The following is a 26,218-nucleotide window of genomic DNA, read 5'->3' on the forward strand; positions in this document are numbered from 1 at the left end:
AGGGGGCCTGTGGAGAAGGAAAGAAAATGCTTGACGTTCAGCAAGTTCCTGAAGGTTCGATGGTGATAAGAGGTGCCGGGACCTCCCAGGGTTTAGCTTGTGCCCTTGGAAGCAGCCGGCGGAGCCTCCTGGGGAGCCGGCCCCGTGCCCCAGCACCTAAATGATGCAGTAACACGAGCGAGGCTGCTTCTCTGCAGAGTAATGAGAATAAGGCTGATGGCAGCTGTGCTGGCCCCTCTGGGCCGTGTCGGGACTAACACACCGCGGTCAGGCCCGCTGAGCTCAGGTTACTTTTGATAAACAAGTGAACGTAAAATGGGGTGGCCCAGAGGAGCAGGCCAAGGTGGCAGGGTGTGTGGCGTATCACACAGCTCTCAGGTGACTGAGAGGATCCCTGACATCTAGTAGGTTTGGACGCGGAGGTTAGTCCTGATGCTCGGACGTCTGCTCCAGAGCGCTCAGGCGTACAGGCTGGGGAGAACCTCCCGAGATGCAGCAGGTCAGCATCTGTGCAAGGGTCTGGTTACCACTGGCGGTCTGTCATTTGGGAGCTCTGACTCCTTTCTGAAGCTCCTGCAGTCCAAGGGAGGGTGTGGGGTGGATAGGCCATGGGAGTGGGGACCCCATTCAGATGGAAGAGACTTCCTAGATCTTGTCTGCTTTCCGAACGTCCTTTAGTGTTCCCTCCCCATATTACTGAGCCCCTAGTGGTTAGTTAAGCTCAGTGCCCTGCGACGCCTGCCCGAGCCTCCGTGTCCCTGGAATTTCTCTGGTCACCACTGAGTGTCACTCGGGGACTGTGGCCACAGGTGGGCCCGCTGGGGTCTCGCTGGTGGTGAGCCCTGTGCGGCTAACTGTGGCGTGTGGTCTGTGGCTTGGTCTCCGCCGACCTGGGCTTTCTGTCACTCCCGGGGTTTAAGCTTCAACTCTATCCGCTCACTTAGCGGTCATTCTCCTCATTGCCTTCAAAATGGATTTTCACTTCTTCTCCCCTGCTCCAACCCCCCATACAACTGCCCTGGCATCCTGGATTTTTCCACTGTTAACTGTAGCTCCCCTGTGCTGATATCCATTGAAATTAGACCCAGAATCTAAATACGGCTTCATGAAGCAGTGGGTGGGACATTTTTCTCTTCGGATAGTCCGTGGTCTTCAGGCACCCAAACCACCCAACTGTACCTTCTCCACTGTGATGCGTGGGGGGAGTGGGGTTGAGTCTGGCCAGAGGAACAAGGGTTCTGCCTTCCCGAGTCTGATACTTTGTTAGAGTGCAGACTCTCCTCCCCTCCTGTCCTCCGTCCTTGCATCCATCCATCCATCCATCCATCCATCCATCCATCCATCCATCCACAAAGTATCGATTGAATGTGATAATGTATATAAAGCATTTAGCATCATGTGTGGCTCAATGAATGTTAGTTTTAGCTAGGCAGAACAGGTGAGTAATGGTACCAACTGGTGGATGGATGGTGTGAGAGCTGGTATCATCAAGCAGTCTAGCCTTACCCCTCGCTGCAGATGGGCATACTGAGGCCCAGAGAGATACAGAGACAGACTAAGGTGGCTAAGCCAAACCTAGGACCCAGGGCTCCTTCTGCTATGGCATGCAGCTGTCATGCTGAGATGGGTGGTCTGAGAACACTTCCTGGAACGGGTGGGCCTGAGAGGAGCCCTGGAATGAGACCAGCAGCGGGAAGAGCGGCGAGTGCATGATGTGTTGGAGGGTGCCACCAGCAGAGAAGGGCCTGGGAAGTGGGAGGGGGACCCCAGCCAACTCGGTAGCATCATTTGAGGAGTCCTGAGAAGGCTTCATTGTCCCCAACTCATTCTTTCGCCAGCAGCAGATGCTTCTTTCTGGCACGTGCAAATCAGACATAGCGTCTCTGGCACTCAAAGCTTGGTCTGCTTGCCTGACTCTCCGCTCCTGCTCTACGGGGACCTGTGGGTCCAAGCTGGATGCCACAGGCCGGGAGCGGATGCTAACTGCACCCTTGGGGAGAGGAACCCCCTTCAGTCGTCATTTGCTATTAACCCCTTGCATTGTTTCCTAGGGCTGCTGTAACAAATGACCACAAACCTGGTGGCTTAAAACAACAGAAATTTATTCTTTCACGGTCATGGGGGCCAGAAGTTCAAAATCCAGGTGTTGGCAGCGTTGGTTCCTTCTGGAGCCTTGGAGGGAGCATCCATTCCATGGCCCCCTGTAGCTTCTGCTGGCTGCTGCGTGCCCTGGGATCCCCCTGCTTGCAGTTCCCGCTCCTGCCTCCCCCTGCATGCCGCCTTCCCCCTTCTCTCTCTATCTCTTCTTATAAAGACACTTGTCATTGGATTTAGGGCCCGCCAATTAACCCAGGATTTTTTCTTTATTTTTTATAAAGATTTTATTTATGTATTATATATAGAGAGAGACAGCATGAGCGGGAAGAGCAGAGGGAGAGGGAGAGAGAATCACAAGCAGACTCTGCGCTGAGCACGGAGCCCGACGCGGGGCTTCATCTCATGACCTGAGCTGAAATCAAGAGTCGGACGCTTAACCCACTGAGCCACCCAGGTGCCTCCAGGATTTTTTCTTAATTACATCTGCAAAGATCCTGTTTCCAAAGAAGTTCACATTCACAGATTTCGGGTGGACGTGTTGAGGAGGGTCACCGTTTCATTCAATGTCCCCCTAGAGTGCTGTGAGAGTGTGGCTTGAGAGATAGGTCCCAAAGTAACTCGTGATGGACTAGGGAGATAAATCTGGTTGAGATACCTGCATTGGGGGCAGTAGGAAAATTCCCAGAAGCGTTTGGGCCTTGGATATAGATTTTGTTTCCCCACCCCGAGACTGAAGACTCAGGTCCAGCTTAGAAGTGACAATCAGAGGCGTATGGGCATTCAGTGGGCCTAGAGCCCACCATGTTGGGGATGGATTCCTGTGACCACAGCCTGCTCCTGGAATGGCCCAGAGCAGTGCTGTCCAGTAGAATTTTCTGCGATGATAGAAACGTTCTTTAGTGCGTCTTTGTATCTGCTGAGATTTTGAAAAGACCTCATGCAACCGAACACCTCAGTTTTTACTTCTTTTTAATTCTATTTAATTTTAATTAATTTAAACTTAAGTAGGCCTCTGTGGCTGGTGGCTGTTGTATTTGCCAGCACAGCTCCAAAGTGCCTCTGTCTGACCCTTTCCCCTGGTCTGTTCTTCATTTCACTATCAAAAATAAATTTCATCATAAAGAGCTTAAATTGCTTTTTTGCTTTTTTATGTGTGTAATGCTTAAAGTTTTAACTTTTGGCTGGGAGACAGGGGCCAGATGGCGTTGACTTGTTTTAGACCTAATACAAGAAATTGTGGCTTACTCTCTGGGTAAAATGGAAAGGAAGAGTGTTTTCCTGCCTCGTGGCCGACAGTTGCCAGGTAGTGAAGCTGGAGGAGCAGCGAGAGGGGCCACGGTGAAATCTGTCCTCACTGGCAGCGAGGAGGTTGTCTGGCAAGGTTTCTCAGAGCCGGGAGGAAGGAGTCCCATGTTTGAGAGTCTGTGAGTTGGAGGCACTTTGCTCTTTCCCATGGCTCCTGGGTAGCCACAGATAAAGTTTAGATCTCACAGAGCTCTTTCCCCAAATTACTCCTTGTTTTCCTGCTTCCCCAGATGGATACTGTATACTGTCTTGCTTTAGAGTAAGGATATTTATTTTTGCACACTGTTTAGACATGATCTTAAGCAACACTTCATTTATTTACACGTTTGCATGTTTTTGACCCTTCTGGATGAAAAATCAAGTGTTTTTCTGCAAGCAGAAAATCTCAAAGAAGGAGGCTCAGGGTGATGGGGTCCGCATCAGCTGGACATCCATGGGTTCTCAGCTCATCTTTCCCCTTCCTCCTTGCTTCTCTGTGGCATGTGCTAATCCGACACAGTGGCTCTGGGGCCGGAAGCTCAGTCCATGTGCCTGCCCCTGTGCTCACGCTCCATGGGAGCCCATGAGTCGAGGCTGGAAGTCACAGGCCAACATAGCGGAAGGTTCAGGAAGGCAGGCAGATGGGCTGCAGCAGGAGAGCGCTCGGGGTCATGCTCACAGGGTGCTGCATACTCGTAAGACACAAATGCGGGATTTAGAGGTGAGGAGGCTGATGAATGTTGCTAGGCAACCTTTCCTCTGGGTCTGGAGGTAACCTAATCTCTGGGAGCAGCCTGGTAGGAGGGCCTTCTCGGGACAGAGCTGAACTTCTGCTCCTGTACCCGCCTGGCCTGCCTCTGGGAGGGGGCGAGAAAGGTCGGCAGAGCCCCGTCCATGTAGAAGCTGCCTGGAGGAAGGATGCATCCATGGATTCTGTATTTGTTCTGTGCTCTTTTTCTTACATTTATGTCTACCTTGCCTTATGCAAAAGAGATCTGAGGTGCTTTCAGAAATACAGATGTGGCAGCAGGATAAACATGAAGTTAGGGGAGAAGCTGAGCAAAGGGAGAAGAGGGGTGAGGACAGCGGTATGACTGGTCAGGCAGCAAGTACTTAGTGAATATTGACCATGCGTCTGGCTCTGTGGATATAGCAGTGAGCACAGCAGCCGTGGGGGTTCCTGCTTTCTTGGAGCTGACAGTGCTCTAGGAGAGGTGTTTGTTTTTGTTTTATAAAAAGCCACAGGTCCAGGGGCTCTTATGAGCTGTAGGTTTGCCAGTTAGACCCTGAGCCTCCTTACTGTCCCAAACAAGCGGGGTGGGGGGGACGCAGTGATGAGGGGCTGGGTGTATTCTCAGCGTTGCTTTGGTTACTATAGAGTAACAGTAATGAGCTTCATCCTCCTCTTCTGGACATGCAACCCATGGCACGGGCCCCCTTCAGCCCTGTGCAGAGATCTCCCTGGCCCCACGTCACTGCTGCCTTATTTCAGGTGCCGGCCTCCTGGCTGGGTTCACAGAGTCAGCCCAGATGTCCTGGCCAGCTACCCACAGTGAAGGGCTTGCGGCCCTGGGCCCTATGACTTCTAGAGCTCTCCCTACATCCTCCCCTGCCATGTCTTAGGCTAGACGGTCCCCTCTCCTTCGAATGCCTTCATCTCTGTTATTGAAAACTATCTCCATAGTTTTCACTGTCCCCCCTACTGGCAGTAGGTCATTTGGTGCTCGCAGCCACACCTGTGAGCCGGCCGTGAAGGCTTAGGAGGAAAGGAAGCAGAAGCTGAGAGCGCTAGGTAGGCAGTTGAGGTCCCATAGCTCTGTGACTCTGAACCCTGTCTGTGGCCTTCTCCAATTTGGTATTCATTCCCATGCTTGCTATGGCAGGAGCCGGCTTGCTCCTAGACCGTGGAGGAGACGAATCTGTCAGCCCCTCGTATCTCTTCGGGAGGCATGCAGCACTTCATCACCCCCTTGCATTGGCAGGATGGGGTCTCCCTTCATTCCATGGAGGGGTGTGTAGGGCAGTTATTGGCATCTGGGAATCCATCCTTCCAAGGCAGCCATTTTGTTTGCCTTTTTGTTCGTTCGTTCGTTCATTCATTTATTCATTCAAAAAATATTTCTTAAGCATGCCAGGTACTGTTAACCACCTATCATCCCTGCCTACAAGAAGCCCAAAGTTCACTTGAGGGGGAAGCATCCGTACGTGTGAGGTTAGGGGCAGAGTGAGAAAGGTGGGAGTATGACTTAGTACAAATGCTAATCATCAGGCTAAATTTGTCCTGACACGTACAATCAGGTCATATGTTGTGGTCCCAGAGTTCCCCTCATCCTCTGCACCTTCCATATGGCTCTTTCTATTTGAGCAAAGTTCACTGTAATGTGCAAGCATTCAGAATGCAACACACTCTGTAGAAGTTAGCCATACAAAAGCAAGAAAGGCCTCACCTCCCTTGTTCTTGGATGCATACTTCTATTAATGCAACCTTTGTTTGAGGCAGCCTAGTGTTCTAAGAGCCTACGACAGGTAAGCCTGCAATACCAACCTCTTGTACAAGCTGTACCTTCCCAAGTGGTTAGAGCTATGGGGCCCCCTTCTTCCTGAGGAATGCCAAGGGAATCTTTCTTACTGATGAGAGGGCAAGTTCCTTGTGTGTACCCCATTAATCAGTGTGACTCACTCTGTGTACACAGCAGTGCTCTGGGGTGGATTTCAATGTTTTGATCCCTCTTTAAAGAAAGTAACCACAGCTATTCCACTTATGAATTCTGAAATACCCCTTTGCAGCCATCGGGGTGAGGGATGATTGTTATTGTTCCATGCATCTTCTTGAGATAGAGACCTGCGTAAGTAAAACCATACTTCTGTTTTCCAAGATCCAAGGTACCAATCCCGGGGACTGTCAGGCGGGATCAGGGGGCAGCACTTGGGTAACATTCTCAGATTTGGTAAGTGGCTGGCCTGCTGATAGAGGAGATTAAGGTGCTTTTGATCTCCTTGCCCCTAATGGCAATATCTCTCGTTTTAAAAGTGACTCGGGAAAGTCTTCCTTTGAACAGCCAAGAGATTGCTTCGGGAAGAGCAAGCCCTCCTCTAAACAGCTTGTCTGGGGAGTGAGGCTGCTGAATTGTAAATGTAGTTACATGAATTTTTCCTTCTATTTGCTTAAGATCGAGGGTTTGGCCCACAGATCCACTAGTTGATGATTCACAGTGTCTGGGGGCTCCTTACCCCCTCCCCAAGTCAGACTGTATGTGGAGGCTGCCAGTACATGAGAGCTATCTCTAGACAGTCAGATCTTGTCTCTGCATTTGTCCAAGGATCTATCCGCAGGCTGGTCCTGCTAGGGACTCTGCTCTGCTGCAACAGTCTGAAACTAGCCTTAGCCCTCAGCTGGTTATTTTGGGTGGGTGGACGTGAGGAAGGCACCCTTGAAGGTGGTAGGTTTATATAAGATATCCTGATGAGATGGAGTGGGGGAGTAGCACTTCCTTCCTTCCTTGTGCACGTGTGCGCACGCACGTGCATGTGCGTGTGCGTGTTCTCTGGCCCTGGTTCTCTGGTGTCTGGAGAGCTGTAAGAATGAGTCAGAACTCAGATGTCAGACCATCAATGTAAGGAAGTTTAACATTTAACCCCTCACTCACTCCTTTATGAAATGGAGGTAACAGGTGTAAACCCCAGAATCTAGAGTGATTGGCTTCAAGTTCTGGTTCTCTAGTTATTAGCTCTGTGGCCTTGGCTGAGTCATTATGTGTCTCTGAGCATGAATTTCCTCAGCTGCCAAACAGTATCTAGTTCAGAGTCATGAGAAATGAATTAACACATAGAACAAATACTGCCTACTTTACCTGTTGTGCACTCAACACATGGTTGTTGTTATGATTAATCTAGGGTTATTTATTCTTTCATTGATTGTGCAGAAATTCCTTACCTCGTTACCATTCATTAGCTGTATGTACGAGGAGCTGTGGGACTAAGGGAGAAAAGTCAGATTTCATTTTAATTTCATTACAAAAGAATAAATGCACAAAAAGTAAAATTGTGTCTAAAAGCATATAAATACATACCAAAAGAGAGAGTTTATTAGCTGTTAATACTTATATTTAATGAGAGCTTCCACCTAGGATGTGAATAGTTGCAAGATAAAATTGCTCCCCCCCAACAATAAGAACAAGCCAGACACTTTATAAGATCATATATTTTAAAGTCTGTCAGAGAGCCGAGGACACAAGGTAACCTAAAAAATAAAAATCCAAAGGGCGGCAGCCCCTCCAAGGAGATGGAACACATGATTGCTCCACCTTGGGCAGAGCAGCTCAAGGAGAAGGTAGCCATATAGAAGCGAGTAAGAAGGAAACAGCGGGGATTGTAATGAATTTTTAAGAGCCCAGTATGGGCTAGTATAACAGTTTAGAATTCTTGGAAGCCCCAAACCCAAGAGGTGTCTACTTGCTCACTTTTGTCCATGGGCCTCCACTGAGAGCTGACAAGGTAGATTGGGGGTGAGGCAGAAGAATAGAGAAAGAACTCTCTGCAGGACCTGCCTGAGTCTGAGTTAAAGCAAGAGGAACAATAAAAACCCTTCCATGCTCCTTACCTTCCAAGGGTAAGAGGTAGGGGTTATCTGCTGGGGGAGGAAAGGAACACTGACCCTTCCCCTCCCAATGGCAGAGGTACACAAGGCCTGTCTAGCACTGAGGCTAGAGCAGGAGAACCAAGAAAAACCCTTTTGTGCTGAGAAACCCTCTCAGACCCTGAATGGGAAGGAGTCAGTGGTCGCCTGCCCAAGCTCTGGATTCTGCACTGAATATGAGATAGTGGTCATCTCAGTATGGGGGAAAGGCAGGGAGCTGAGAGTGATCCTCTCTGAGCACAGGTAGGTACAGCTGCCCAAGTACGTTCTCTGAACGCTGGGCCGTGCACTGAGCCCCAGGCAGCAGTGTACCACTAGGAAAGGAGCGGGACAGCTGAGAGAGACCTCTTCTGCAGCGCAGAGCATGCTGAAAACATAGGTGCTGTAGGAGCATTTAGAAAAACTCTGTTACTTTAGCTTCGCCCGAAGTATCGGGTACCACTAACTATGGGCAGGCTCATTATGGGATATGATAGGGCACTACTAAGAAAATTTGAAGCCTGTGGTACACAAAATATTACTAAGACAGTAACAACATCCAAATCCAGTTCAGCTGCAGACTAGATACTAACTCAACTTCCCACATTAACGTCCTGATAGAAGAAGAGAATTCTCTATTTGGGGGAATATTTACCTCAGTCTGTACTATATTTTGCACACAACATGTGGCATTCATTATAAAGTTATGATACACAACCCCCCCCCCCCAAACAATGATATAACTGCTTGTCAAGGATAAAATAATCAACCGAAGAAGATTAGAGTTGGCCCAAATATTAGAATTATCAAACAGGTATCGTAAAATAACTATGATAAATATGCTAAAGGATCTAGTGGAAAAGGTGAGCAACAGGTATGAACACATGGAGAATTTCAGCAGAGGTAAGGAAGCTATAAAGAAAAATCTCAATGGAAATGCTAAAAATGAAAAATAGGTTGTCAGGCATGCAAAAGTCTGTGGATGGACTTATTAGGAGATTGGACACAACAGAGGGAAGAATCAATAAACTCAAAGGCATGCCAACAGAAATGATCTACCCTGAAACAAGAGAAAAAAGAATGAAAACATGCAACAGAGCACCTGAGGTCTACGCTGCTATGCTAAAAGGTCTAACCTGCGTGGAATTGAAGTCCTAGAAGAAGAGAGAGAAGGGCAGAAAAAATATTTGAAGAGATAAGAATCACTTTCCAAAACTAGTGAAAAAAAAAAAATCACAGCTTCAAGAAGCCTGAAGAACCCCAAGCATGATCATAGTCACATTGCTAAAAGCAAAGGACAAAGAAAAAAAAAATCTTGAAAGCAGTCTGAGAGAAAAGAAAAATCCCACATAGAACAGCAATGTTAAGAATGACAGTTGACTTCTCATCAGTAGAATAGAGATCAGAAGACAATAATGTCATCTCCACAGTGCTGCAAGGATCAATAAACAAAAACTAGAATTCTATATGCAGTGAAAATAGACTTCACAAATGAAGATGAAATATGGACATTTTCCTGATTGAAAGAATCAATCTCCAGGAGTGCAGAAAATGCTAAATGGGGTTCTCTGGGTTGAGAGAAAATGATTTCAGTTGGAAACCTGGTCCTAAGGAAGGACTTGTATGAATGAAGAATACCAGAAAGAGTCAGCAGCTCTATAAATAAAAAGTACTTTTAAGACTCTAAAGATAATTGGTCATTTAAAGTAAAAATAATAACAGAGGAACGTGGGGGTTTATAGTCTTTTAGAACTAAAACCTTTGGCAACAAGAACACCAACAGTGGGAGGGTTGTGAGTGGAAGTATATTGTCATTGAGTTCTTACATTGTTCATGAAGTAATACTTTCTGAAAATTAACTGTGATGAATTAAGAATAAGCATATAATCCCTAGAAAGCTCTTTGAAAATAAGATACAAGTAGGCATGCCTAAAATGTTAATAGAGAAAAGATGAAATGAAATGCAAAAATGCTTATTTCATCCCAAAAATCCAGGATGGGAGTAACAGAAAAACAAAGGTCATAAAGGACAAATAATAATCAAACCCAAATTTGGTATATTCAAAATCAAAATATATAAATAATGGAATTAAACGTAAATGGATTAACCTTCCCAATTAAAAAGCCCAGAGATTGTCATACTGGATAAAAGTGTAAGAATATATGTGGTTTATAGGAAGTACAACATAAACATAAAGTCATGAACAGGTTGAAAGTAACAGTTTGGGAAAAGGTACCATGCAAACACGATGCATAGGAGAACAGGTGATGCTATACTAATTTCAGAACAGGTAGACTTCAAGATGATAAAAAGATAAAAGGGGCATTTTATAAGGCCATTAATTCATCAAAAGGATATAAAAATATAAACTGTATTTGTACCTAATAATGAAACTCCAAAATACATGAAGTAAATTGACAGAATTAAAGCTGAATCCTAGCTGAAGAGTTTAAGACCCTTCTCTCAGTAATCGATAGGTTGAAAGATTAATGAGTGTTTGGAAGATCTGAACAACACTGCCAATGACCTAATGGAACTGACTTTTATAGAACATTCCACCCAACAGAAGCCAAATGCACATACTTCTCATGTGGACCTGGAGCATTCCCCAACAGAGATCACAAACTAGACCATAAAACAACTCTAAATAAATTTCTGAAGTTTTCTAAAGGCTGAATTTCTAAGTATGTTCTCTGAACAAAATGGAATTAAAGTAGAAATCAATGACAAGTTATCTACAAAATTCCTCACATATTTGGAAATTAACACACAATGAAATAACGCACAAGTCAAAGAAGAAATCTCAAAGGGAATTAGAAAGTACTTTAAAGATAGTGAAAAGGCGACATCAGAATTTTTGAGTGCACATATTTTAAAGGGAAATGTAAAGCTTTACATGCTTATATTAGAAAATAAGAAAGGCACACAATCAGCGGTCTTTGCACCTTAAAAAGCTAAGATGAGCTAATTAAATCATAATGAGAGTAGAAAGCAATGAAGTAGAAAACAGATAATAAAGCAGATTAGCAAAGACTGAAGCCAGTTTGTTCAAAAGATTAATAAAATTGATAAACACTTAGGAAAATTTATTGTTTCAGAGAGAGTTTGAGCTTTGCAAGATAAAAAGTTCTAGAGATGGGCTACACACCAATGGTGAACTGTAGACTTAGAAATGGTTATGAGGATAAATTTTGTGTTTTCGAACTAGAGTAAACAATTAAAAAAGAAAAAAGAAGATACAAATTACTAATATCAGAAATAGAGAGGACATCACTAAAGATATTTGAAGGATAATGAAGTGATATTATGAAAAACTTTATGCCAGTAAATTCAGTAACTAAGATGAAAGGGACAAATGACTTGAAAAACAGAACTTAAAAACCCAACAAGAAGAAACAGAAAAATTTAAGCCTTACATTCATGAAAGAAATTAAGGTTTTTAAAAAAGATTTTATTTATTTATTTGACAGAGAGAGAGAGAAGAGCACAAGCAGGGGGAGGGGCAGAGGGAGAGGGAGAAGCAGATTCCCCGCTGAGCAGGGAGCCCAATGTGGGGTTCAATCTCAGGACCCTGAGATTGTGACTTAAACCAAAGGCAGATGCTTTACTGGCTGAGCCACCCAGGTGCCCAAGAAATTGTCTTTATTATTAAACAGCTTCCCATAAACAAAAGTGCAGGCCCAGAGAGTTTGTCTTATGAATTCTTTCATATGTTTAAGGAAAAAAAATAATACCAATCCTATACATACTTTTTCAGAAAACAGAGTATTAGGGAATACTTCCCCACTTTTTGTGAGTCCAGTATTACTTTGATACCTAAACCAGAGGAGGATAGTATAAGAAAAGAAAATTACAGGTCAAAATTCCTCATTAACATAGGTATAAAAATCCTTAAGAAAATATTAGCAAATAAAATCAATAATATATAGGAGAGGGTAAAGTAGAGTTTATTCTAGGAATGAAAAGTTGATATAATATTTAAAAACCAATCAATATACTTTGTCAATATATATTCATCAATGTAATTAACTAAGGGAAAAAGTTAGATTTCTGTAGATGAAGAAAAAGCAGTGGACACATTTCAACATCTATTCATGGTAAAAACTCAGCAAACTAGGAACAGAAGGGAGCTTTCTCAACCTCACAAATAGCATCTACAAAAAACCTACAGCTAACATATTGGTGACTGAATGCTTTCTTCCAGAGACTGGAGACAGAGTGAAGATGTTGCTCTCAGAACTTCCATTGAGCATTTTACTGGAAGTCTTAGATAAGGCAATAATATATAAGAAAAAGAAATGAAGAATATTTAGATTGGAAAGGGAGAAGCAAAATTGTCTTCACTGTGTGACATGATTTTGTACAAAACTCTAAAATATTTTAAAAATGAGTAGAATTAATAATTTATGTATAATACTAGATATAACCAAGTTATTCCATATCCTAACAATGATCAATTAACAATCAAAATTTAAAAATAATATTTATTATAGCATAAAAAATCAAATACTTAGGGATAAGTTTAAGGAAAGATGCTTAAGACTTAAACTATGAAGCATTGCCAAAGAAATTTAAGAATGTCTAAATAATAAAGAGACATACCATGTTTATGGATTGGAAGACTCAATATTATTAGTGTCAATTTTCCTAAATTCATCAATCCCAATAGAAAGCTTAGCAAATTTTTTTCTTTAACAAAATGATTTTAAAATTTATATGGAAAGGCAAAGCTTTTCAGCTAGAAAAGGCAAAAGTCCTAGAATAACCAAAGGCCTAGAATAACCAAAACAATATTGAAAAAAAATAGAACAAATTTGGAATACTTATCCTACCTTAGAAGACCGACTCCGTAGCTGCAGTAATCAAGACAGTGTGGTATTGATGAAAGGATGGATAAAGAGAAAAAAGGAACAGAATAGAATTTATATATAGATCCACAGATATATGGTCCAGTGAATTTTGGTCCTAGAATGTCAAGAAAATTCAATTGGGAAAGAAAATCTCTTCAACAAATGGTATGGAAACAATTGGATATCCATTAGAAAAAAAAATCTTGGCTTCTACTTTTTATATATACAAATTGATTCAATATGGGTCAATGACCTAAGCATAAAAGCTAAAGCAATAGTATTACTAGAAAAAACATAGGAGAATATCTTTGCAACCTTGGGCTACATAGGGAAAGATTCCTTGGAGATGTCACAGAAACCATGGGCCATAAAAATAAAACTTGATAAATTGAATTATATCAAAATTAAAAATCTGTGCTTATCAAAAGACAGTTAAGAAAACATATAGGTTAACATATATGCTAACCTATTGCTAACCCATAAGTTTGACAGAAGTGTTGGATCCACAATATATAAATGCTCCTACAGCTCAGTAATAAAAAAAACACACAATCCAATTAAAAATGGGCAAAATTATTTGGATCCAAATTTCCCTGAAGAAGATACACAAATGGCCAGGAACACATGAAAAAGTGTTTGACATCATTAGGCATCAGGGAAATGCAAATGAAAATTATGGTGAGTTATTCACTAGAGTTAACCACCAGAAGTTATATCCACCAGAGGGGTTGAAGTGAATTGTGGGAGGGGATGTGAAGGAACTGGAACTCTCATGCATTGCTGGTGAGAGTGTGAAATGGTATAACCACTTTGGAAAACTGGTACTTACTTAAAAAGCTAAAGGTACATTGACCCTATGGCCCCACAGTACCACTCTCGGGTATTTTCCTTGGAGAAAATAAAATGTGTTTTTTCAAAAGTTCTTGCATAAGAATGTTCGTTGCAGCCTTATTCATAAAATTCTGAAACTGTGAAATAGCCCACCCGTCCATCAGTGAAGAGCGAATGGGTAAACACATAGAGGTTTAGTTACACAGTAGATACTGAGCTGCAGAAACGAACACACGCAAAATCATGGATGAATGTCAAAAATGTGATGAGTGAATGAAGATACAAAAATGTGCATATTATGTGGTCCATTTTTGAGAAATTCTAAAATAGGGAAAGCTAACTTATGGTAATAGAACTCATATTAGTAGTTGATTCTGGGGGTGGAAAATTGAGAAGAGGTGTGGGGAACTTTTTGCGTGAGAGAAATGTTCTGTCTTTATATATATTCATCACAACTGATTGAACAGAACACTTAAGACCTAAGCATTTCACTTTATGTAAATTATACCCCAATTTTTTAAAATGTGGGATAAAAAAAATCATTTTTTACACTGAAATTGCAGTTAACAGATTTGAAGGTACTATATTTTAAAACAATCCATTGATATAACCATTATATTATGATGGGAAGATGCTGTGATTGAACTATTGGAAACCTAATTTAAAATATTTAATGAGAGGGGCGCCTGGGTGGCTCAGTTGGTTAAGCGACTGCCTTCGGCTCAGGTCATGATCCTGGAGTCCCTGGATCGAGTCCCACATCGGGATCCCTGCTCGGCAGGGAGTCTGCTTCTCCCTCTGCCCCTCCCCCCTCTCATGTGCTCTCTCTCTCTCTCATTCTCTCTGTCTCAAATGAATAAATAAAAAATCTTAAAAAAAAAATTTAATGAGAGCTACATACTTTCATTCTGAAACCCAATCTGCCCATTCAGTGCAAACTTCAGGGAAGAGGCAGCTCCTGCCTGCCTCTTGGTGAATGTGCAGAGTGTCCACAGATAGGAGCTTCATCGGGATCTCTTAATTACCTGTTTCCGAATCTGGGGTTTAAGAAATGCTCTGCACCAGATTTCAAAAGCTGGACAGTCATCTTGGTTATCTCTTTGAGGAACCCTGTTTATCCCTCCCTCCCAGTCCATGACATCAAAGACTTGGTTTCATTGCAAAATTGCCTGGCACAATGGCGTCAGGCTGGCTCTCCTTGGGAAGAGTTTCGAAAACAGGGATGACTCAGACCTCCTCTGAGGAGCCTCTCAGCCACTTCTCTCCTCCACATGCCTCAGACCAGGGTGGCCAGGGAGACCTGGTTCCCATGGGAATGAGGACCAGCAGCCTTGCTGATATGGAAGTGGGGCTCTGCCAAGATCTGGGGCTAAGCCCTCCAGCTTGCCTGTGGGAAAAAAAAACCCTCGCAACCTAGGCTGGGGAAGGGAGGGCTTTTTTGCTTGCTTGTCTTTTTTTTTTTTTTTCCCTGGTTGTTGTTGCTGGTTATAGTTTTCATTGACTGGGGAGTCAAACTGTACTCCTTTCCTGAACTGACAGAGCATGACTGGTAAGGGTCAGCTTTGAGTTTGGTCTTCGCCTTTTTTCATGCTTTCATTTGAGTGTGAGGGGGACATGACTGACATCCCTATCTGGTTCTTCAGGGAGAGGCTATTTCTGTCTGTTCTGCATCCCTTGTTTTCCTGGCTAAAATCAATTCGGCTTTTCTAAAATAATATAAATATTAATCTGTATACATGTTTTTAAGATGAAGGACATGCGTTGAATTTATTTGTGGACACAGATGGAATGAAAGGTTGTTTCCCCACTGGTTTCTCTACTCCCTAACATTGTTGCTTCCTGTGGTAACGTTTCCCATCTCACTAAATCATGCCACAGATGCAAAGTTTCAGTTTAATTTGGATTCTGGTATTATGCTTCCAGAGGTAAATGAAGACCCTGGCTTCGTAAATCTTTTTTGTTTTCCCACTTTTATTTTTAAATGTAGTTAGACCCAAAGTTTATGTCCATTTAGCTGACCTTTTCGATAGTGAGAGCTGTTTTATAAGGCAGCAGAAGTGAAAGTTATCAGCAAGGCTGGGTAATGTAAAGTATTTATGAATGAACGTGCAAAAATCAATCTGGGGGTATAAAATGTGGGGCTGTAGTCTGGCAGGACTGCTTGTGACTTGAGCCTTCTTTGCAGTAAGGCATAATTCATGCTGCTGTTAGCCCTTAAAACAGGAAATAATATACCCATTTAACTTAATCACAATTTATATTACATGTGCATATTTCTAAACAAATGTTGTAGATGGAGAGTTTGGTAGCAATAATATTTATGAATTACACTTTTAGTTAGCAAAGGAAATGTGTGACCTCTTACATTTGGTTTGACATTTGAATTTGGTGTTCAGTATATTTGACAGGGGTGATGGATTCTCATTAGCTCAATGTATAAACAGGAAATGCTTCCTCGGTGAATGGTTATTAATGTGGGACATCCCTGAATTTGAATGTTTAGTTGCTTTTTCTGCTCCAGACTGTGAAACTTACTTAAGGTCCCTCTTTAAAAAAAAAAAAAAAAAAAGTAAAAAACAAGGTTTTAATTTTGTGTCTTGCAAACCTGAACAGTCTACAAATGCCCAAGCCCTGAGAAGCAGAAACTGTTGAGAAACTGGTGGCCCGGAGGAGCCCTGGTGGCAGACGCCCCCCTCGTGGATTTTGCTCGCCTTAATTTCTAAATACGATAACCTATAGGAATTAGAACACGACGTGGGGGCAGATTTGAGTAAGCTCATACTTAACCTTGACCCATACCAGATTACAGCAGTTTGTGCAAAACGGGAATCAGAACAAATTTGCGATGTGGCTTAAGGCAGCAATTTCATGGTGAGTTTTTAGCACTAGCTTGGTATTCTGCCGTGATACCCTGAAATGGAAGCCGGAGGGAAGGGTGCGGGAGAGTGAGGAGAGACATCTGACTTCTGATGGGAATGAGCAGAAACCAGGCCAGTGGGCCGGTGTCCGCCATGGGCTGGGGGCCTGTGCGCAGCCCCTTCTGAGGAATGCTTAGAATCTAATTAGGAGTCAGTGAGAAATCCGGAAAGTGAAGCTGGCAGGCCCTTAATCTGAATTTCAGGTCTTCAGAGGGAGAAAGTAGCGTTTTTATTGTTGGAGGTCAAAGTTTAAATTTAGTTTATATCAGATTACCAAAATATGCTTTTGGTAAGGTTAGATTCTCATGCTCGGAGAGTCGGACTGTAATGAAAGCAAACAGGGCCAGAGATAATCCCATTACAGATGAACTCTTCACTCGAAGCTCAGCCATTTGGGAACCATAATAACACAATCTCAGCAAGAAGATAAAGGCTGAGCGGGCAGAGCTGAGAAGGAACCTCGCTGACCACCCAGTTTAACATGGCCCCTTCCCCTCCTGGCCCGCCCTGCCCTGGCTTTAGCTTACAGCGCATCCTTGAATGACTCCGTTTTTCTTCTGCTTCCCCTACTAAAATGTAAGCCCCCCCGAGGGCAGAGATTTCTGTCTGTTTTGTTCGCTGCTCTGTACTCACCATGTGGATCACAGCCTAGCTCCTAAGAAGCACTCCCTACATACTCGTTGAATGAGTGTGGAGAAGCCTTATTTCCTTTGAGCAGAAAGCAAAGACGTTTAAAGTCAAAGATTTTGAAACTAGGGTAGGGGGCCGGCCCCTTTGGATTTTAGGAGTAGCAGTGATTGCCCTGGAAGGAGGAAGGTGTCATCATTCCTGTGGGTTCTGGAAGGTAAGCTCCAAGTCCCAGACTTGTCCATGAGGGAAGGAGCCATATCTGCCCTGGTACCCAAAGTCTTGCACCTAGCTATGGCTGCTCAGTAGCTAGGTATCGAGCTCGACAGGATCAATGAGGAGTTGTGTTGGAAGAACCCTCACTTGTCTGTCTGGAACGGACTGTCTATCCTTCGCCTACCCTCTTAGGAGCACGAATCAATATAGGCTGAGCCTGACCCAGTGAATACCTCCAGGGGCATGATTCTCCTGAGCATTCACAGGAGCTGCACCAAGCAGGTCCCTGTCGTCCTGGTTGGGGATGGACCATCTGATGGCTGACAGAAGGGACCGGCAGGACCTGTCTGTCCTCAGAGCCAGCTTTGCTATTCCTGGGTAATTTAGGAGCAGAAGCCTCACCAAGGCATTCCTGGGTTTGAAATAAAGTGTCACCCTTTTTGACTAAGGATGCACGTGTGGGAGAACCACCCTCCTTTCTTCTTCCTCCTTTACAAATCATGGGAAATAGACCAACCCCTATGCGTCTAATGAAAATAACTTGCAGACTGTCCTGTTTCTTCCTTCCCCCATAGAAAACAATCCACAAACCGTCCTCTTCTGTTCAAATACTCCCTTAAGAATATTAATATGGGTCACTATTTTCTTTTGGTCTCTCAAAACTTCACATTGTGGATTGGTCTCATAAGCCCCAGATCCCAACTCTTAGCTCCCAGACCCTGGTGGTATTATCGCTCTGCCAGACCCCAAGGCGGGACGGCAGAGACTTCTGCAGCAAAGACCAGCTCTGTGAACCAACAGTGATGCGTCATGCACTCACTGAGCACCCCTCTGGCCTGGCACGGCAGAGAGAAGTGCAATCCAGTCAGGTCTGGTCACTGCCCTCAGCAGCTTAGATCCCAGCTGGCAAGATGGCGGCTGTCTGGGTGCTTCTGGGTGGGTTGGCTCAGCCCGAGGTGGGGGCTGTGGGAGCGACCTGGGGTGGGTTGGGCTGGGCGTGAACACAGCTCTGTGACCCCCAGAGGCGAGCTCACAGGCCTGTGCTCCCTGGGAGGGGGGCTCCCAGACTTTGGAGGGCCCGCCTTTGGCTCAGCACTGGGGCAGAGAGCAGTCTGGCTGTGAATCATTCCTCAGAGAACCGGTGCTGTGAAGGGAAACTGGAACCGGTCCTTTGCAGAGTGTGCAGACTGCTATGCAGACTCTCCTTTCCCAGTGCCACCTTCTGAGGCACGGGAGGTGCGGCTGGTGGGGCTCAGGAAGGGTCCCTGGGCAGCACAGCGTGCCAGGCCCTTTCTGGATCCCCGGCCTGTCATGACCAGGCTCGTTCACAGCCAGGGCCCTATTGTTGAGGCGCCTGCTGTCTTGCATGCCCCTAATCCTCTATTCATCCAAGTCCTCCCGTTCTCAGTTCTCAGAGCCAGGGAGCCTCCACCGTGAAGCCCCCGTCGAACACCCAGATCCTCTCCCTCTGAGTCCCCGTGGATTTTTAAATCATTTTCTCAGGCTTTTGTGTATTCGGTCCCCCCGCCTTGTCTGTGAGCTCCCTGAGTGCGGGGTGGTGCCACATCTCTGCCACGCCGTGGTATGAATTAGTACACTCTGGAGAGTATTAAACGTGTGGAGGCTCGGCTACCACCTCCCCATGACCAGTGAATTTTGTTTTTTGGAATGATTAAAACTTCCCTTCTTGAAATTTTTATAAAACTAATATATTTGTGGGGCACCTGGGTGGCTCAGCCGGTTCAGCGTCTGCCTTTGGTTCAGGTCATGATCCCGGGGTCCTGGGATCGAGCCCTGCATCAGGCTCCCCGCTCAGCGGGGGGCCTGCTTCTCCCTCTCCCGCTCCCCCTGCTCGTGTTCCCTCTCTCGCTGTCTCTCTCTCTCTCTCAAATAAATAAATAAAATCTTTAAAAAAAAACCCTAATGTATTTGTCCTAAAAAGCCAAACAATATAGAGGTATATAAAGAAGAAGTTAATAGGTTGTGGGTCTTCCTTCTAGCTCTCATTCCCCTGAGGCTATCACTGTTGTAATAGGGGGTAATTCCATGTACATCTCTTTCCATACACAGACAAACTTAAATTAAAATATATACACATATATTGGGATTTTACTTTTTACTCATTTATATATAAAATGAAATGTGGCTCATGCAAGGCTCAGTACTCTAATTCTTCACATTGCTTTTCAGTTAAGCACCACATCATGGTATTGCATTAGCTAGTAAATTTGCTAGGGGAAAAAAAATAAAGCCTCTTCTATCAGTAAGGGGCATAGGCAAATTCAACCTTCCAACATGCATGAATAGCTTTTAAAAAAGTATTAAGTAATATAAAAAAAAAAAAGAGGTAGACTCATTAACAAAACATGCATAGTTAAAGGAGGATTCATTATAATATGTGAGTAATTAAAAATTTTTTTAAAAATCCACCATGGCTTTTTTTCTCCTGATAAAGGTAAGCTGTTATTTATTCTTTTTTCTCCCTAATACCTGCATAATTTATACTCCGTGGTAAACACATAACATCAATTTATCAAATACTTCAATGGATGGACATTTGTTTTGATTTTAATTTTTTGGCCCTAACAAACAATGCTGCAGTAAACATTCTTGTAGGTATGGCCTGTAGGACATACTCCTAAAAGTGAGGCTTGGGGCATTTTAAATGCTCAGAGATGCTGCTACTTAGCTTTGCTAGGGATGGGATCATTTCCTCGCGCCCTGGCCAGGTGGAATATTCCTGCTTACCCACAGCCTCAGCAGCGCTGGCTGGGACCAGCTGGCTTTCATTTTGTCAATCTGATGGGTCACATTTGTTATTTTATTTTATTTTATTTTTTTATTTTTATTTTTTAAAAGATTTTATTTATTTGAGAGAGAGAGAGCACAAGAGGGGGGAGCGGGAGAGGGAGAAGCAGACTCCCTGCTGAGCAGGTAGCCTGATGTGGAACTCGATCCTAGGACTCCAGGATCATGACCTGAGCTGAAGGCAGACGCTTAACTGACTGAGCCACCCAGGTGCCTCGAGGACTTCTGGTTTTTTAAAGCTACTTAAGAAGACCTCCCCACTTTATTTATTTTATTTATTTTTTTAAAGATTTTATTTATTTATTTGACAGACAGCGAGAGAGGGAACACAAGCAGGGGGAGTGGGAGAGGGAGAAGCAGGCTTCCCGCCGAGCAGGGAGCCCGATGCGGGGCTCGATCCCAGGACCCTGGGATCATGACCTGAGCCAAAGGCAGACTCTTAACGACTGAGCCACCCAGGTGCCCCAAGACCTCCCCACTTTAAATTTACATATACATTCTCTTAATTTTTCTTCTCATATTTTTTTAATAGTTTTTTTTAAAAAAAATTTAGACCATGAGTCTGCCAGGAAGCCATGTTATGTATATGATGTACAGAGGCATCTAGCTTTATTTAATAGTCGGTGTTGGACTCCACAGGGGAAACAAACCAAAACAAAACATCCTTTCGCCACTGACTCCATGTGTCTCGTACATGGAGTTATTTTACCCTTTTGATAGAGTAGATTCCCAGGCCTTACTTTCAAAACCTGACCTTTGGGGTAGGAGACAGCATCCACTTGGGCCCACACCGTGCAAGGAACCCACATGAGCTCTGGTGCCCCGCCTGGGGAAATCTCTCTGTGCTTGACATTGAACTGTCATTGGAGGAAAGGGAGGGTTTGGATCACACACTCTCAAACTCAGGCCTATGCAAAGCTCTCAAAGCAGCAAATATCCCTTCTTTTGGCTTGGAAAAAAAAAAAACAAAAACCCCACCAAATTGTGAATTACGGCAACCCCAAGCGGTGCCCTAAATCACCAGGCTTCTTACCCGCCGGCGACAACAGAGCCCTGGTGTAAGAGGTCCTGCTCAGAGGCACCCTTGTCCTCGGGAGATTTGGGGGCGGTGTCTGGCTGGCTTTCTTTTCAGTATCTACTCCCGGCCTGAGATTTTCTTTAGGCCAAGTTTCAGCCTGGAGCAAATTTTTTATGGCTGTGAGCTAATCCCCTAGCAAACCTGGGTTTATATAGAAATGCTGACACAATGCTAGATCTGGTGATTCAGCCGCGGCGGCTGGGCTCTTTATGGTTCCCTGATGCCAGTCGGGGAGAATTCTCATTTAATAGAATCCGTTTCTTTGGGGACAGGGATCCCACTTTTTCTCCCTAGTGGAATGGTGGGACGTCTTGCCCCGAGACCTGAGCAAGTGGGCTGCTACCCGTGGGGAGGCCTGCCTGGGAAGCAGCTCGAGCTGCAGTAAGTTACAACCAAGGTGGGCTTTTCATCCTGGGATTGCAAGAGCCTTAGAAACAAATAAATATTTTCATCTCCTATTTTGTCTCTGGGCAGTGGGCCTAAAAAGCGTCTTGGTTCTTCCCAGTGCAGCTTGAGGGAGAAGCTGAGGATGACTTAATTCCCCTTTTCCCTTTCCCTTGCGGCACTTCTTTCTTTGTTTTGAGGATTTGGAACGGGGGTCCTGAGCAGCCACTGTGGGCATGAGCCAATGGAGCTGGACTCTGCGGTCTCCGGGGGCGTGAGGCAGCGCGTATGGCAGACCCCTCCTGGACACCTCTGGCCTATGCCCAGTGTGGGCAGCCTCCGGATGGGGCTGATGGGCCATGGGGTGGACTTGGGACTGGCAGGAGGAGCCAGTTCTTGGGCTGGGCTTCATGTCCACTATCAGTAGATAAGAATCCTGGCTTTTCATAAGAGACTCTTAATCTCAGGAAACAAACTGAGGGTTGCTGGAGTGGAGGGTGGTGGGAAGGATGGGGTGGCTGGGTGATGGACACTGGGGAGGGTATGTGCTATGGTGAGTGCTGTGAAATGTGTAAGGCTGATGAATCACAGACCTGTACCCCTGAAACAAATAATACATTATATGTTAATAAATAAAAAAAAAAGAATCTTGCGTTTTAACTTTGAACCCTTGGAAGAGCTAGAAAGCACTTTATTTCCATTTCTAGATTGTCTCCTTTACCTGAGGGCCGCACTTTAAAAAAAAATTATGGCAAACTATTCATAACATAAAATTTAACCATTTTGAGATATACAATTCAGTGACATTAAGTTAATTGACTCTGTTGTGTAACCATAACCACCATCCGTCTCCAGAGCTCCGCTTTGGCCCCAACTGACACTTGGTTCCCGTTAAACATATAACACCCCACTGCTTGGGGGACAGGCTTTAGCCGTGACAGGGCGAGGGCGTTGGAGCCCTGAGCTATGATGGGTCTGGGGTAGGTAGAGGTGGGAATTGAGCCTGCACATGCCACGTGGCCTGGGTCCTTTCTGTGCTCCTTCTTCCCCACGGCCACCTGCCAAATTCAGTTGTCACTGCTACTCAGGGCCCTGTTAGGATCGCTCTCAGGGGCCCCAAAAAGCAGCCATCTCCATACAGAAGGGAGCTTTCTTCACCACGTCAAGCCTGTCCAGGGAATGCTTGTAGGACTAGACAGGCAGGCAAATTTCATTATCCCCCTTTTGTCAGGGAGGGTGCTGAGAACAACAAGGCAAGCAACCTCCCCAGTTACCAAGCGGCCAAGCTCGGTCTTGAACTGGGGACGCTTGCCCCCAGACCCTGTGCCCTAACCACTTCTGTGTATTTATGGACAGGCTCTGGGCTCTTGGAATGATCCCCAGACCAACAGGGTCATCCCAGGAGCATTGAGCTTTGCCCTTAACTCAGTAAGGCATCCAGAGCGGCCCCACCTAATTCGTAGCCTTTGAAGTCAGCCATGTCAGAAGCGGGGCAGCCTTGTCTTTTACCAGCTTTTATGGGGCCTGTCAGGGGGATGGAAGCACTTAGAGATGGCAGGCAGATAAAGGATGGGCCGGGCCTGCCTTGATAAGGTGGCTCAAGATGGGAGTTGGACACTGAAGCCGCCAGGGCTGTGGTTTCTGCATGGGAGTGTGATTTCTGCCCCAGCCGTTGAAGCTGTGAAGACAGGCTGGCGGCCACGGGATTTAGTGGTTTAGCTTTGTTGAAATCCTTGACTTCAAGGACTTCCCCTGGTGACCAAGTTTTGTTAGGCTAATTAAGAGCAAGCCCTGCGGTGTGACTAGCCAGCTGAGGAGGAGGGAGAGAAGGCGTGGGCGCGAGAGGCCTGGCTGCTTGCGGGGGAAGGAGCTGGTATCACTCTTGATGGGTGAGGACCCATCCATGACCAGCAAGACAGATGGTTAAGAAGATCCTGGGGTGAGGGCCTGTTCCACCTTTCACAGCTCCTCTTCCAGGGACTCCCTTTCTCAAAGGCCCTGCCAGGCCAGGGAACCCACGTGGGGCTGGGAGCAGTGGGGCCCTCAAGCCTGGGGGTGCTTGGGCATCCTTGGATTCAGGGTCATCATCTTGCCCCCACAGATGAGCTTGGCTGGAGACTAGAACTCGGGACAGGTCTCTTGAGGGCTCATGGGCTTGGAATGAGGGGAGGAGGCTGAGCATGGGTGGGGTAGGTGTGGGGGGGGGGGCGGGGGGAGGGCCCTCCTGGAGGAAGGGCTTCTCAGGGCTTTCCGGGCACCATATCCATAATGCAGGTGCTCATGACAGCACCTGCCCAGTGCTGAGTACAGCGCTGGTCCAGAAAATAGGAGGGGTCTTGTTAACTAGTTTCATCCTTCCCCAAACCCCTGTGATGTGAAATGGGTAGTATTATCATCCCTGTTTCAGAACTGAGGAAACCTAGCCTCAGAGAGTTTGAACAATTCATCCAGTGTCACACAGAGTGCATTTGAACCCGTCTGACTTCTGAGCCTCTTAAGTGCTGCTTATAGAACTGGAGGAAGTGTCTGTCTTGGCCATTTGCCCTCAGACAGATGGGAATCGGGTCCAGCTCACCTGTGGCCTGACTTCACTTCCCTCAGCTTAAGAGGCTGCCTGGGTGCACTCTGCGTCTGTCAGCCGGGCTTGTGACAGGCAAGGGTGGACTCAGAGATGCCCACTGGGCCCTCTGGGGGACAGTTCTCCCCTAGTCTGGAGGGCTGGAGGGCCCCATTGCCTGCCACCCAGTGCTGGGAACAGAACAAGGCAGCGCCATGGGGAATCCATGCTCATACCCCAAGAAGCTGGCTAGCAAGCCAGGCACGTCCTACCATGGCTAATGGAGCAGGAGAAAAGGCAGAGCCAGCTGAGGGACAAGAAGTAAGGGAGGGAATCTGGGAGCTGGGAGCCCTTGCCCAGGGTGGAAAGCAGGAAGCTGGGTCTGGGAGGATGAGTAGGATTTGGAGGGTGACCGCAAGTAGGGGAGAGCACTGCTGCTGGGCAGAAGGGCCCAGCGGTCTTCGGGAGTTAAAATCCCGACTCTGTTCTTTGTGGCCGTGAGCAACTTAACCTCTCTGTGCTTTCCCTCATCTCTGGGGATAATGCTAGTACCTGTGACATGGGGTTGTCTTGAAGACCAGAAAAATTAATGCAGATAGAAAGCTCGGTCTGTCCTCAGTAGGCTCTGGGGTGACTCTCTGGGTTGTGGGCTGCTATTATCTCCCAGCTAAGAAACACTAGTAGCCACAACATTGGGGCGAAGGTGAAGGAAGAGAGCCAGCTTCTTGGCCTGGGAGTGGGTAGGCCACCCTTGTCTTCCTGGCCTGGCTCCCTGGCCTTGTCCTCTCTTGTGTGGGTCTTCCCACGTGACATGTCAGATGCTGTCAGAGCACATTTCCTGGGATTGGTAGTGTTGCTTCAACCTGACTAGGAGTTGAAGCTTGTAGGCGGAACACTATCCCAAACAGTCCAGAGGCTTGCACACATTTTTTTAATTGGTCTTCATCTTCCCCATGAAGGGCACTGAGCCAGGCCCCGGGAGGACCAGCCTGCCAGTTTTTGCCCTCAAGGAGCTAACAGTCAAGTGAGAAGACATTCGTTCATCCATGCATTCACTCATCCACCATTTCCTAAGCACCTACTTTGTGCCAGGGGCCTTTCTAGACACCAAGAACCCAGTACGGAAAGAACAAGAGAATCAGCTCCTGCCCACATGCTAGACTGGTGGTTTGCATTTCCACAGTAACATCAAGATGCCTATGGTCTGGAGTGACCAACCTGATTCTCAGTCCCTACTCTGTGCCAGGCCCTGGGGATCAAATACTAGATGGTGTGGCAGAGTGGTTAATAGCTGGGTCTCTGGGGTCAGACAGCTGGGGTCTGCCATTTCCTGGCTCTGAGAGGCTAAGTAAGGGACTTGACCACTCCGTACCTGTTCTTTGTCTGTAAAATGGGGATACTAATGAACCTTCCTCGAAAGATTATGGTAAGGACAAAATGAGATGGTGTATGAAGAGCGCTCGGTGTTTGGCACCCTGGAGTGCCCACCAATTAGGACCACTGTTCTTGTTTTCTCCCTGCCTGTAGGTGCTCACAGGACACCCTGGAAGGACATGCCTCTCCTTCTAGTTGATTATAGGATTTAACATCAAGTACCATTAGAAAAATTGGGTACATAATTGTGGTTCAAAGTTAACTGATTTCCTTCCTTTATAAGTGACCTTGAACAATCAATCAGAAAAAAAGCAGATAACCCAATGGAAAGACAAAGACTCAAGCAAGCAGTCCGTGGGAAAAGGAGATACGTAAAGCAAATGGAAAGAAGCCCCATCTTACTTATATTTTTAAAAATGTCCATTAACAAAACCAGTTACAATTTTTGCCTCACAGGCTTGTGAAGGCTTACCCGTTTGCTGATGCCTTTTGTTGGACGGGCTATAGGGAAGAGGCCCAGTCCCACTTGGTGGGGGGAGAGTGGGAACTGGTGTAAGACCTATGGACAAAAGTTTGGC

The sequence above is a fragment of the Mirounga angustirostris genome, unplaced genomic scaffold, assembly GCF_029215605.1.
Source record: "Mirounga angustirostris isolate CCGP_5_RB_7025 unplaced genomic scaffold, mMirAng1.0.hap1 SCAF_7, whole genome shotgun sequence".
Taxonomy (NCBI): domain Eukaryota; kingdom Metazoa; phylum Chordata; class Mammalia; order Carnivora; family Phocidae; genus Mirounga; species Mirounga angustirostris.